Here is a 14,283-nt window from a genome sequence, read left to right on the forward strand (position 1 = left end):
AAATGACCCTTGTCCAAGAATCCATCGAGTTTCTGGAGTGGATAACTTAGCACTGATTGCCCTGGAAGTCATTACCCATTAATCTGGAAGAACCCTTTGTATTCAGTGCCAAATGTCCACAGTTGGAAGACATGGGCCTGACCACTGCAAAGCAAAAACATCAAGTGACTGACCAGGAGGTGACTGCTCCCTGGGGGGTGGAAAGCCTCTGCAAGGCTTCCCTGAACTTTGTCCCCAGAGCCATGATCTGACTCTGCCAGCCTAAACCCTGAAAGGAAGCTGCATTTGAGGCCATAAAGAGAAGAGCACAGCCAGACTAGATAGGGGCCAGGGAGGGCAGAGCTGCAAGGTTGGAGGAGGCCTCCCCCTTGGGGTCGCTTCCCCTTGGGTTCTGTGCCTTCAGTTCTACGCCTCTCCTTTGCTGCACCCTAGTCCTGGCCCTGGGGAGGAGGCATGATGTGAACTCAGAAAATTTTTTTAAAAGTTTACACTTGAGGGGCTGGGGATGTGGCTCAAGCAATAACGCGCTCACCTGGCATGCACAGGGCACTGGGTTCGATCCTCAGCACCACATAAAAATAAAATAAAGATGTTGTGTCCACCAAAAAACTGAAAAATAAATATTAAAAAAATTCTCTCTCTCTCTCTCTCTTTAAAAAAAAAGTTTACACTTGATGGAGACTTCCTCCTTTTTCAAGGGACGTTGTTTTATCATTTGGGCTGCGAAGTGGGCCCCCAAGAACACAGTGATCTTTGGGGTTGGATTTACATTATCCCATATGAAATAACAGGAGGTCTTATATTCTCCTTTGTCTGGAAGATGACTTTCCACTGCATACTGTTCAGCGTGGCCTTGACATCTGCTCAGAAGTTCTGTCCCAAAAAATAAAGAATCACTTTGGGGACAAAGACGTGGGGAGAGTTGGACTTTCTGGTGCTCAGGAAACACCTCCTCAGGAAATCAGCAGCAGCCCTGCTCATGTTATCAACTCCTACCCAGTAAAAGCACATGAGTTACAGTGTTCTCACCCTCCTCCTCTACCAAGGAGAAAACAGGGGCTCAGAAAGTTTCTGGAACTGACCACAACGTGTACCAAGCAAGTGGTGGAGCCCAGTCCCTTTGTTTCTCTGTTAAACAAAAAAGAAACAGAACCTGTGGGGACAAGTGCATGGAGTACTGCATACATGGCATACGTTTAGGGCATCTGAGTGGCCAACCACTCCCTCGTGCTAGGTGTGTGAGTGGCAAACCGCTTACCCCATAGGCACAGTCCTGGGCGTGAGGCCATGTGTTGCAGTCCCTGCACTTGCTCCATGGCCCACTCCTTGATTGGTCGCTGCAATGACAGCAGAAATTGCATTGGTAGCTGCCTGTCATCTGCTTAGCTCTGCCTTAGTATATATACACGGTAACTGCGCCATAAAATCAGACCTGCTTCCTGCTTGGTCTCCAGAGGTCTTTTTTAAAAAATATTTATTGTTTAGTTTTCGGTGGATACAACATCTTTATCTTATTTTTATGTGGTGCTGAGGATCGAACCGCGCATACCCCGCGCATGCCAGGAGAGCACGCTACCGCTTAAGCCACATCCCCAGCCCCTCCAGAGGTCTTGATTAGCGACTCCGCAGCCACACTCTCCTCTACCCTGTTCCGTGGACCTCCTCGCTGGATGAGAGAGAGCCCATGTAAGAACTCAAAGAAAGTTGGAGAGGTTGATTTCTGGATGCGGCCTAAAAGCCAACATATTATTATTATTAACAATCGAAAACGTGACAGTTTGGAGGGGGAAAAAAGAACTAAAGGAGTCACAAAATAGATTGATAACAATGAAAAGAATTAAAAAGTTGAGTTTTCCCACATAATTTCAGTTGGTAGAAAATATTTGTATTTGGAAATCAATTTTTCAGAAAATTCTTGTTGACTTTAGTGATGACTCGGATAGTACTGAAGTTATATCAACTAAGGTTTAGAAAGTAAATAAAGATAAATTATTACACAACTCCCAGTTAGATGTTTTTCAGGGAAATGCTAGCCAATGCAAAAACTCACATCTAACTCTCCCGCTGGTCTCTTTCATCACTTTTTGATATCTTTAAAGCCAGATGAGCAAGTGGCACCCTTCAGACAGAAGATGAGAGGTGAAACCATCTTCTAATGAGCTGCATGATGTGTGTGCTGGGGCCTTGGACACAAAAATTTTCAGAAAGTCTACAGCCTTACCCTCAAAGGCTTTCCGGAGGCCACAAGGGTCAAGTGACGCAGGACACCTTAATAAGTTTGGGCACTTCCATCTCCATCATGTGGCTTATTGGGGTTGAAATGGGCCCTATGGACATTTAAGATTCTGAGGATCCACTTGTTGACATGCAGTGAGTATTCTCTGGACATACAGTCATTAACTTCAAACCTGTCTCTTGGACCCTTACGCTACTCTAAGCGCTAAGAGAAAGAGATGAAAGGAATGATTCTTGTCTTCCAGATGCTCTGTTGGGTCTGACTCCATAGCACTATGATAGTTATCATGAGCAAACAAGAGAAGTATAGCCTGCATCGTTTCCAGAGGAACACAACCTGGGAGTGGGAAGGATTCCCAGAGGACAGCAGTGTTGATGTCACATTGAATCTCATATCCCCTGTACCTATCTCTTGCCCAGTAAAGTCAGTCCCATACATGATTGCCCACTGAGGGGCTCCACACCAGCCTCCTGCACAAAGCAGAGACTCCCTCGATGTTTCCTGGCAGTTTGAGAACATTCCGATACAGAAACCTCTCTTCCCACTGTGGCAGCCCATCCCATTGCTTGATCACTCTAGTGACAAGGCAGCTTTTCCTTCTACACCTACCTGCCTTGTAACCTAACCAACAGGCCCAGATTTGGCCCTCAGAAATGACACAGATTAAATCAACTCCACAGGACTGGGGTATAGCTCAGAGGTACAACACTTTCCTAGCATGCACAATACTCTGGGATCAATGAACAGTGCTGCAAAAATAAATAAATAAATAAATAATGAATAGAAGTCAGCTACACAGTCTAAATCCTGAGTCTCTACATTGGGATCTAGGTCTATAGAGACATCCATTTTATATATTGCTCCCCTTCTCTGTTCCCCATTGTCCCCATTTCTTCATTTACTGCTAAAGTTAATTTGTTTCGAGATGATTCTATCATCCTATTGAATAGGCAAGACTGGCACCAATGGTTAAACCATAGGATAAACATTTGGTGATTAGGAGTCAAATTAGTTCTCCAGCTACCTGAGTGGGTGCATGTGGATTATTGAACAATTATGGGATGGAAGAGGAATTTTCCTTGTTTCCAGAGGCTTCTCTGAATCCTCAAAAGGATTAACAATGAGACCAACGCAAAGGCCACTTTTCTCCATAGAGTCTCTTAATCAGTCTTCTTGAATGTGGAGACAGAAAAATACTGTCACTAATGGAAGACCTGTAAGAGAGGTCTTCCTGAACTCACCCTGAACCTGGGAAGGCTCTCAGCTGGTAGCATTTCTTCACTATTTATTGCCTGATATCTTTTTGTCTGTTTGCTTGTTTTAGTATTGGGGATTGAACCCAGGGATGCTTAACCACTGAGTCACATCACCAGCCCTTTTTATTTTGAGACAAGTTCTCACTAAGTTGCTTAGGGCTTCGCTGAGTAGCTGAGACTGGCCTCAAATTTGCAATCCTCTTGCCGCAGCCTCCCGAGTGAGCATCTAAGGTTACAGGTGTGCACCACCACAGCCAGAGCCTGGTATCTTGAATACACTTAGGGAAGTCATTGTGTCTGGCATTCTTGTTAGGATATTGGAAGGCAACAGAGCATTAGAGAGCAACAATTTGAAATCCAGAGGGTGCAGATCACAGGGCAGGCCAGGTAACATGGGCAATTTTCTCTGTCTGCTCTGGGATTGTGCAACAGGCAGCCAAATCATTTGGTGGGTTAAGCAGTTAAGCAACACATTGAGTCTCCAGACTCAGATTCTGATGGAGACTGAGGTGGTGGGAGGACAGATATGGGCAGGAAGGTAAGGGTGAGTAAGACAGAGGTGGGGGTGTGGCAACAGCTTAGTTCTCCTGAGAGCCCTCCACCCGGAGTCAAGACAGACTCAAGTCCATACCCTGGTGATGCTATTTACCAATTAAGTGACATAGCTAGAGATTGAACTCAGCATTAAGTTTCTTTATCTTTTAAATATGGGCAATGAAATCTGACTAATAGAGATATGGTGAGTATTCAAAGAGCTAACATTTGCAAAATGCTCAGGATAGGGCCTGGCATAGGGTAATCCATCAATAAATGGAAATTGTTAATATCCCTAATAATACACTAGTACTCAGAGCACAAAGAGGTAGTGGGGGTAATACTAAAGACTAAAACATGGCCTTTTCTTTGAAGCCATACACACACACACACACACACACACACACAAACACACACGTGCAATATAGCCTAATGGCCAAGGGTAAGGGCTCCTTGGCTTATCCCTGCACAAGTTACTTAGTGTCTCTGAATCTCATTTTACTCATCTATAAAAGGAATAAAACTAGCAGTCCATACTTCTAAGTATTATTAAGGGCATAAAATAAAATAGTACACTTAACATTGCTGGCATCAGGCAAGCACCTATATTACCAGAAGGAATACAACGGGTGAGAGAGTGCTAGGTACCACATTTTTTTTTTTTTGCATTAATATGCTGTCTAAGAGAGGGCCATATGTATGCAACTTTTGGCAAAGGAACCAGAGAGAGAAAGTGGTATTATAAGGAAACAACTAATAGAGCTTTCTCTCCTTGTGCTACAAGAAAGAGTGGGCAATCCACAGGAGTCCACAAGGCAGGACTTAAGGATGAGGGCAGTAGGCATAGGTCAGAGTGACTGGTGGGGACTCAGGATGCACAGCATACAGCTAAGTTCCCAGTGAGGTGGAGAACCAGGCATGTAGGTGATGGAGCCCTGGAACAAGACTCAGGAAGGGGAGGAGAGCAGCTCAGGGATTCCCCCAGAAGGGATTCAAATGGGCATTTGAACAATTGAGCTCACCTGATGGGACTTACAGTTTTCCCTTAGAAGCCACAGATGTAATCATCAGGGCTGCTTTACTAGCAGTGTGTCCTGCACAAGAAGCATGGAGCCCTGTACTTAGTGGAATGCTTGGATGTGACTGTTTTGAAATTCCTAACAATCCTTTTTAGCAAGGAACTCTGGGTTTTTATTTTGCATTGTGCCATGAAAATTGTATAGCTGGTCCTATTAATCATAAGTAGTAGCAAGTTTTGTGGGCATTCACAAAAGTGTGAGAATCATTTCTAGCTGTGAGAATCATTTCTGAGCAGGAGGAAAGGAAAGAAAAATGAAGGGACATTTTGAGTTTGACCTTGTAGGACAGGCAGTATTCAGGCAGGTGGAAATGAGAGCATGGCTATCTGGTTGGAAGGACTATGTTGGCAAAGTCAAGAGGTAGAGAAGTCTGGGCTGTGCTTAGAGAATGGTAAGAGATGATGTGAACTTGGAGTTGCTGTTCTGAACTGCTCACATCTGGCTCTTCCAGGGCAGCACCATTCTCAGCTGGCCTTTCTAGGGGGAGACTTTTTCTCAAGATCTTTCTTAGTCCTTTCCTCCAAGAGCCATCTGCAAAGGTACCTGTCCAAAGAACAAGTTAAATCTAGCCATGGCATCCAAAGACATCTCAAAGCACATGTTGGGGATAGGGGCGAATCTGAAAAACAATCATATAGAAGTTTTTAGAAGATGGTTATTGAAAATAAAAATATTTAAATATGTCAAATACAGTTTAAGGGAAAATGCAAAGAATCCCTATTGTTGAATAAAAGGAAAGGAGGGGGGATAGGTGTGGGAAAGACAGAAGAATGAATCAGACATAACTCTCCTGTGTTCATATATGAATACATGACCAGTGAAACTCCACATCATGTACAACCACAAGAATGGGAAGTTATATTCTATGTATGTATAATATGTCAAACTACACACTACTGTCATATATAACAAAAAAGAACACTTTTTAAAATAAGGCAATGTGACTTATTTTTTATCATTTTATTTATTTATATGTGGTGCTGAGAATCAAACCTAGTGCTTCACACATGCTAAGAAAGTGCTCTACCACTTAGTCACAATCCTGGCCTCAAAAAATAACAAATTTTAAAAATTAAACTTAAAAAAAAAAAGAATCCTGGAATGGGATTGTGGCTCAGTGGTCAAGCACTTGCCCAGCATGTGTGAGGCGCTGGGTTCAATTCTCAGCACTATATATAAATAAATGAATAAAAATAAAGCCCATCAACAACTAAAAATACATATAAAAATTTTAAAAAAGAGAGAATCCCCATCTTCTAACTTGCTATCTCTGTGTCTTTTATATCATGGCTTCTGTGTAGGGATTTGCATAGCAGGCAAGTGGTGAAAGTGGAATTTTGACCAAGGTCCAAATCCTCTACTCCTTTTTGCCATGACCTCACTTCATTCCATAGTGATGGATTTCCTGAAAAATGGCCCAGAAAATAGTGCAAGTATTAAGACTCATAAAAGTATCCAAAAGTCATTCCATGGTGACAAAGATGAGAAATAACATAAAACGAAAAAGGTAGTTTTTCTTTTCAAAATCTCACAATTTCTATCCTAAACTTTACTATCCTGAATTTTTCATTTAGACTTTCATTTCTATTAACCTGATATGAATGTCACTGTCTCTGGTAATATAGCATGTTATAAATGACATGTAGTTATATACTTTGTTGTGTTTTCCTTTGGTTTGCACCAATATTGAACTTCGCCACCAGATCATGAGCTTTTGACTTGTACCATGCCTTCTGAAAGTTTGAGCACCCTTTCCTAATTAAGTGGGACAGAGCTGCACAGATAACTGGTATGTTTTGTGTAGTTTCCTCCTAAGCTGTGCAGTTATTGGTCTGGGGACTGGTGAGAGAGACAGAAGGAGTGGGGAAAACTTCTGGGGGCAGAATCCATCTCCTTGGAATATAGCCAGGACTAACGGGCCTGACCTGGTACCAGAGCCTCCATGGCCAACTTGGAAGAACAGAATAGTGTCTGTCACTTGGATATTTCTCCTGGCACAAATATCTGAGTTCTATTACTAGTAAGAACAGAAGAGGCGCTGTCCTAGAGTAGCTCAGGAAGTTTCAGCATCTCTGTGTTGCTTCTTTATACAATTTGTAACAAAGAGGTATTCTCCTACAGTCTGCACAGAAAACAATATGACCCTGGGTGCTCCATGGCCTCAGCTAACACAGGAGAGGGCAAGGTCCACTACTCAGGGTGGTGCCCAGGACAAGGGCTAGAAGTGCCCAAGGGTAGTCCAGCCTGGGCAACTTAGCAAGACCCTGTTTCAAAATAAAAATTTAAAAAGGATGGGGGTATAGTTTAGTGGTTCAGCATTTGCCTAGCTAGCATGCACAAGGTCCTTGGGTTCAATCTCCAGTATGAAAAAGAAAGAGGAGGAGGACATGCATGAGGAAGAGGAGGAGGAGGAGGTGCAGGAGGAGGAGGAGGAGGAGGAGGAGGAGGAGGAGGAGGGGAAAAGTGGTGCCCAGAAACAGGCAGAGGTGCCCAGAGGCAGGCAGCCACATTCAGGGGAAGGCAGGAAGGATTGCCCTAAAGAAGAAAGTGGTGCTCAAGGGCAGGCTGAAGTGTCCTGGGGTAAGAAGCAGTATCCAGGGCTGGCAGAATTATCCAGGGTTGGGATACCTTGAAGGAAGCAGTGCCTGGGACAGGCTGCAGTCTGTAAGGACAGGCAGCTGTGTCCAAGAACTTGAAAGGATGTCTAGAGGCAGAAGGCAGTGCCCTGGGACAAGAGGAGTGGTGCTCTTCTAGGGACTACAGCACTTGGTCATTCTTGGAAAACAAAGTTCACTCATTATAAATAGCTATATACAGCTTGTTTTGAGAAGTGATCATAGAATATGACATTTAATTAAAGAAATTTGGAGACATTCTGGTGAGGAAGGAATAGGAAATGGTCACAGAGGAAAATCTGAACCAACAGAGACTGCCTGGCATGAGGAATTGTAATAAGGGTTATCTCTTCGTAGAAAATCCAAATCCAACAGTTCAAGGTTGATTTACTTTATGATGCAATAAAATGTAAGTCCAAAGTCAGTTTGCTATTCATGTGTCCTCTGTCCTCAAGCTCAAACATAAATCAGGGAAAAGCTCTTAACCAGAAAATCTCAACAGGAAATGGGAGGGTACCTGGTGACCTGGAGTGGGTGGAGGCTTAGGTCGCCCAGTTTCAGTCAGTACTTGTCTCCTTTATTATGAAAGATTGATGTGTTCTCAATCTAACAAGGAAAGCCATGTGGTTGCCACTTCACGACTTCAATAGCCCTCCCCTCTCCACCCCGAGTCAGGTTACCCTGAGCCCCAACTATGAGCAGAAATTTAGATCCAGCGGCGTCTATAAACCTCAGTTCTACCTCTGCTCTGTCACTCTGGTGATGTCTCTGATGTTCCGAGACAAGTCTCCCTCCATGAGGGTAGTAGTCATGATCCTAAGGAGGAGACCACTTCCACTCCCTCCACCCCTGTCCCATGCACACTTGTGTTCTCCACTATAGGGTGGCCTGTTTTGTGAAAGGGTAGATCCAGTAGTTAGCCTGCTACTCTGGAAATGGGGCCAAAACCATGGCAACTATCAGACCTATATTTTTTGCAAATTGCAAAAACTGTCTCCTTTGCTTTTTTTTTTTTTCCTCAGTAAAGGCATTTTATTAATTATTTATGTATGTGTGGTTTAAAGTTTATGCCATCCTAACACTTTCCAATCAGATAAATTTAAACCTTGGGGAAAGTCATCTTTCAGAGCTCTTGTGTCAAGTTTACAGCAGCCATAACTTACCTGATTCCCCAGGTGGCACAGGGAGTACTTTTGGTGGTATGAGTGGCAGTGGTCAAGGTGGCAATGACATTGTCAAAGAGGAACATGTATGAAGGATGAGGGAGAAGGTGCTGGAGGCCATGATCCAAGAGTATAGAAAAGTGGCTGAACACAGGACCCAGCGCGCTATTAGGGCAATCTTCCCATTGCCTTGTACTGGCTGGGCTGGGCATCCTGGGTTCCCCAGTGCCTCCTAAAGTTCATGTACTTAACAGTTGCTTAGTAAGTGTTTCAGGCAACAGTAAAGTATATTGTTTTCATCTTATATTTTCCATTACAAAAACCTTCAACTGCTCCTATTTTTTTAAGACCAGCTTAAAACTTTAAAGTCTGTACACAATGGACATCACTCTTTCCCCTTAAGAGAATTTTGGCCACTTCCTCTCTATTCCTGAGACTATGGGTTTTTCACCTGCTAATAAGAGTACAAAGAGACCCTACCTGGATCAGAAGGAAGGACAGGCATGCACAGCCATGGGTACCAATCAGAAAAGGGAACTCTGATCACACTAGAATAATCTGAAAACCAGTCTAGCAGTCAGTCGAAGTTTCCATACTTCACTCTATTTGGTAGAATGTACAGCAGCCATGCCCCACCCCTACTATGGTAGATAGCGCCCTCTTGTGGAAGTTGGTGTTCATGGACTTGTACATACTAGTTCCCTGCTCTCTTTCACACTCAGCACAATGTGACTCCTCTGTTGCTGTTCTGATGTTCCCCAATCTCAGCTGCGGTTTGTATGGTTGGAGTAAATTGCATTTTCCAAAATGGCCACAGCAATATTTGCAGATATACATACTCTTTCAGGACCTTAAAGATTCTTTTGTGAAAATGGCAAGTCTGGTTAATCCTAGTGACTCATGAGGCTGGGGCAGGACGATCTAAAGTTCCAGGGCAGTTTGGGCAGCTTAGCAAAACTCTGTCTTAAAATTTAAAAAGTAAAAAGTGGTGGGGGTGTCATACAGTGGTTAAGCACCCCTGGGTTCAATCTCCAGCACCATTATCACAGGGTCAAGTCTAATTCCCCTCCCTTGGAATATGGGTGAAACTTACCACTGTCTCTATACACAGAAATGCAGTGGAGCGGACGCTGCAGGACTTCTAAGGTTAGGTCATCAAAAAGAATTAAGGCTTCTACCTTGCTCTCTCTTCCATTTAGGACATGTGTCTTGGGAGCCCTGAGCCAATATGTGAGAAGCTATTATGAAGCCTCCATTTTGCACAGAGACCAGGATCCCAGGAGCCACACCAGTTCCAGTTCCAGTTGCTTGAGTTCCCTCAGAATCAGCTGCCAGATATGTGAGAAAAGAGCCTTTAAAGGATTCTAGTCCCCAGTGCTTGAGCTGTCCCAGCTGCCACCAAGTAGAAAAAAGGTGCTGTCTCGAAGCCCAGTCCATATTGTGGATTTGAGGGGGAAAATGTTGCTGTATTAAGCCATTAAGTGTTACAGTAATTTGTTACATGGCAATAGTAATGGCAATGTCACCCATACAATATTGTCAGGCTCTTTCTTCTTTTAAGATTTTGGCTTCTCTTCTGTAGCTGTTGCTGAGCAGAATTAGAAGAAGGTCCCTGTTTCCATCAATGTCAAAATACCTTTATCAAACCATTAAACCCACAAAACATGGAGGCATTTTAAACTGACAATATGAAGCCTTCCTGCTTCTTATAAAAGCCTGATGGTTAGATTTTTTTTATTCATCTGACTCTAGTTATGGTTACTCTGCCTACAAAATTTAGTACAAGTTCCCCTGTGACTGTGTTGGGGGCATCAATTCAAGTGACAACTTGACAGTGTTGCTGTCAAGTTTCCCCATGAATGCTGCAGCTAAAGGTGCACCCCAACTCTGTCCCTCCAGATTAAGTTCCTTTGCCAGCCTGAAACATTGTACAAGAGTCAAAAGCTTGTCTGATGGACTTCACCGTGCCTCTGTCCTAAGGCTCTTTGGAGGACCAAGCATGAAAGAGTTGTAAACACTCTGTGACTTACACACGTGGTAGGCACCTGGCATTCCAGCTCTTCCTGAGATACCACCGATCAAAGAATTAAGCAGATCAGGACTGAGCCTAGCTATGTTCTGTGCCAGCCGAGGTTGTTTCTCTTCCAGGTTGACATTGATCCATTCATTAATAAACAGCATGTTCAACCATAATTAGATAGGTATGAATGCACACATATCCTCTCTTTTGTCTCCAGGGATATCACAAGATGGATCTTCAAAGACCTTACTGAAAACCGTGTCTATTTCATTTCCTGTTCTCCCAGTTAAATGGCCTAGCTTGCCCAAGAGGCAGAAGATTTAATTATGTGACTTTTTTCTTATTACCTATTCTAGAACCCCACACTGCTTTTCACAACTGTTAATAGTTCCTAGGAGCCGTTATTTGTTTTAAATTTAGTTTTATTGTGTTTACTTTTGGCAAACTCTAGCTCCAAATCAAAATTCAGCCCATTGGAAACTGTCTTCTCTACATTAGGATTAAGGGAAGCTAAGAGAGGAGAGCAGATAGACTAAACGTGCATTATTTACTTGAGTTTGAGCTGAAATTTTTTTGTTTTAATTAATAGCTTGACTTTTAGTGGCAATAATCAGAAAATAACTTTAAGAAATTTGGAATCCTGGGGCCTATTTTACAACTTTCATACTAACAATTTAGTGCCATCTAGAGACAAACATTATTTATTGCCAGGTGAGGAAATAAAATCATAAATCTTCAAGGGTCAGCAACATAGAGGTACTAATTGCTCCTTTTAGCCTGTCTTTCCCAAGAAAGAGCTATTCCACTTGCAAGTTAATCATTCCACAAGCTATTAAATTTTTCAAGATGGAGTAATTGAGGCACAGTTAGTGGTAGAACTGGAATTTGAATGTAGTGCACCTGATTCTTGAGCACATATAACGTTTTAACCACTAAGATATATGAAACTTCCCATTTAGTTTCTGTATTCTATCAAAAGAAATGACACTTGAAATATCACTGGTAGAATGACATCAGTATGAGGAAATGGAAGACTAAGAGGGAAGAGGTGATTGATTATAAGAAACAAATAACACAATCCAGAATACTGACAGAATATAGAGAGGATTACTAAACATGTCAACAATTTTAAGGCATTGTGGAGAAGAGAGATTGAAAGACTGGAGATGGGCAGTTTCTCCAGAAGATAAGATACTGACAGCCAATGTAGGCATCATTTTTAATGATGTGAAAATGCTGATCCTTAGTACCAGTATGGGTTCACTACAAATAAGTAGGGTCAGCCCTGCCCCATTTCTTGACAGACCTTTGTATAACTGGATCTCAACAAGGCCTGTCAGCATATCCCTGGGGACATGATAAATAAATACAGCTAGATGCAAAATTAGTTGTTTTCATGGAGGTCCATATGACCTCACCAGAATGTTCTGATGATTGTCAATTTGGAGAGAATCTGAGTGGCAAAATCCATGACTTGGCTTCAATTTTTTTTTTTTTTTTTTTTTTTGGTTGGGGGCAGACACAACCCCCAGTGAGACTTTAGGGCAGCCATATCAAGATTGTATCTGGGATTGAACTCAGCCCTATTTTGTATTTAATTTAGAGAAAAGGTCTCACTGAGTTGCTTAGCTTCACTGTTGCTGATGCTGGCTTTGAACTCAATGAGATCCTCCTGCCTCAGCCTCCCAAGTCACTGGGATTGGCTTCAATTCTTTGGCAGCACTTTTATTCACTGTTTGGGTGAAAAATCTCATGTCTCAGTCAATACGGTGTACAGATTTCAAGTGGAGAGGTACAGACAAAATTTTGGATGACTAAACTGCAGGATCCCCAAACAGTGTCCCCAAACAGTGTAACAGTCTGGGTCACTGGGCTGACTTGAATGAAAGGTGACTGAATAGGAATGAATATGAGGCTCTTCATCCCAAAGAATCTGTCATCTTCTCCCAGGCTGAGGAGTGACTGGGCAGCCTGGGCAAGACTTTCCCCCATTCTCCTACCCCAGAAACACAGATTTATTCAGAGAAGCAGTTACATATCCAAGGGAAAATATGGGCTATCTCAGGGGAAAGACATCTTTTGGGGTAAAGTAAAAAGTACCCATTCAAGGGAGAATGACCAGTTATCTTGAGAATGAGAAACTTTTGGGGTAAAGCAAGGAATATTCATTCAAGGGAGAATGTAGGCCACCTCCAGAAGCAGACACAGACCCCAGTGAGACTCTAGGGCAGCCATATCAGGAAAAATATAATGTGAACATATATGTAACTTAACATTTTTTAGTAGCCACATTTTAAAAAGTAAAAAACAAAATCTTAGGTGAATTTTCATAATGTATTTTATTTTTAATAATTTGTTTTGTCAAATATACCCCCAATACAACTATTTTACCAAGTGATCAATAAAAAAAGTTGAGATAGTGTAAAACAGAATGTAAGCTAAGCTAAGTCTTCAAAATCCAGTTTGTATTTTAAAGCACCTCTTGTTCAAGTGCTTATGGCCACCTACGGCTACTGTATGGAGGGCAACTTCACTGATGCTCAGTCTGCAGGAAGATTACCGTCAAGTCGTGTTGTTCTTACATTGCTGATTAATAGAGGGGCTGTACTTATACCATCAGGAATTTTTTTTTTTTTAAATAATGGGAAAGGATCCAGGTTCTTTGACGTATAAAATCACTATGGAAGCTGGGCTGGTGGTGGTGTTCACTGCCTATGATCTGTATCCAAGCCTGGCTCATGAATACTGGGACAATTTCAGTGATTGAAATATTGAAATTTTGAAAGAGTGACCACTTAGCAAATGAATTTTTCTACTCTTATCTCTGAGTCCTTGGATGTTCAGTTGCCACTAGAGCAAGTAGCAGCTTATCTTTTTTCAAGGAATAAAATAAAATTATGTTTCCGTTTCCATTTTTAAGATCCAATTGAACTTTCAAATGCCATGTCCTGTTCTTTTCCCAAAACTGATTTCTGAGCACTCACTTCCACTCAGGTCAGAAATCTGGCAATTTAGGCAGCAGCAAATGAAGCTGAAGAGTAGCTAAAAAAACATAGTGGGTCAATAAAATGTCTGAATTGCCAAAATGGATGCTGAAAATACACAAAAGCTCAAACTGAAAAAAAAAGTCATTCTTCATTATCTTCCTTTTGCAGATGAGAAAATAGAGGTCCAGAGAGGTTAATTGGCTTCCCTATGTCACAGAGATTAAGTCTGATTCCATGTCAACTATCTCTTTTCTCTTTTTGCATAGCTCCTTGGAATGACATTTTTCCTTGCAGGTCTGAAGATACTATTTTATTTTCCCACCATCATTATCTAGATCCTTCTACAGTGTTTCTCCTCTTATGAATCTATCACAGTTAAATACATTCTCTGGA

General features: G+C 42.2%; 1 long non-coding RNA gene across 1 annotated transcript; it reads left to right on the forward strand.

The window, feature by feature from the left end:
- Nucleotides 1-1,446: 1,446 nt before the first annotated feature.
- On the forward strand, nucleotides 1,447-6,756 carry LOC131424878 (uncharacterized). The gene is made up of 2 exons (XR_009228484.1): nucleotides 1,447-1,686; nucleotides 2,100-6,756. It is a non-coding gene; the product is annotated as an uncharacterized LOC131424878 (long non-coding RNA).
- Nucleotides 6,757-14,283: the final 7,527 nt, after the last annotated feature.

Source organism: Marmota monax, unplaced genomic scaffold (assembly GCF_021218885.2).
Source record: "Marmota monax isolate L192 unplaced genomic scaffold, Marmota_monax_Labrador192_F-V1.1 WCK01_AAM20220418_F8-fsc00100, whole genome shotgun sequence".
In the NCBI taxonomy this organism is placed as follows: domain Eukaryota; kingdom Metazoa; phylum Chordata; class Mammalia; order Rodentia; family Sciuridae; genus Marmota; species Marmota monax.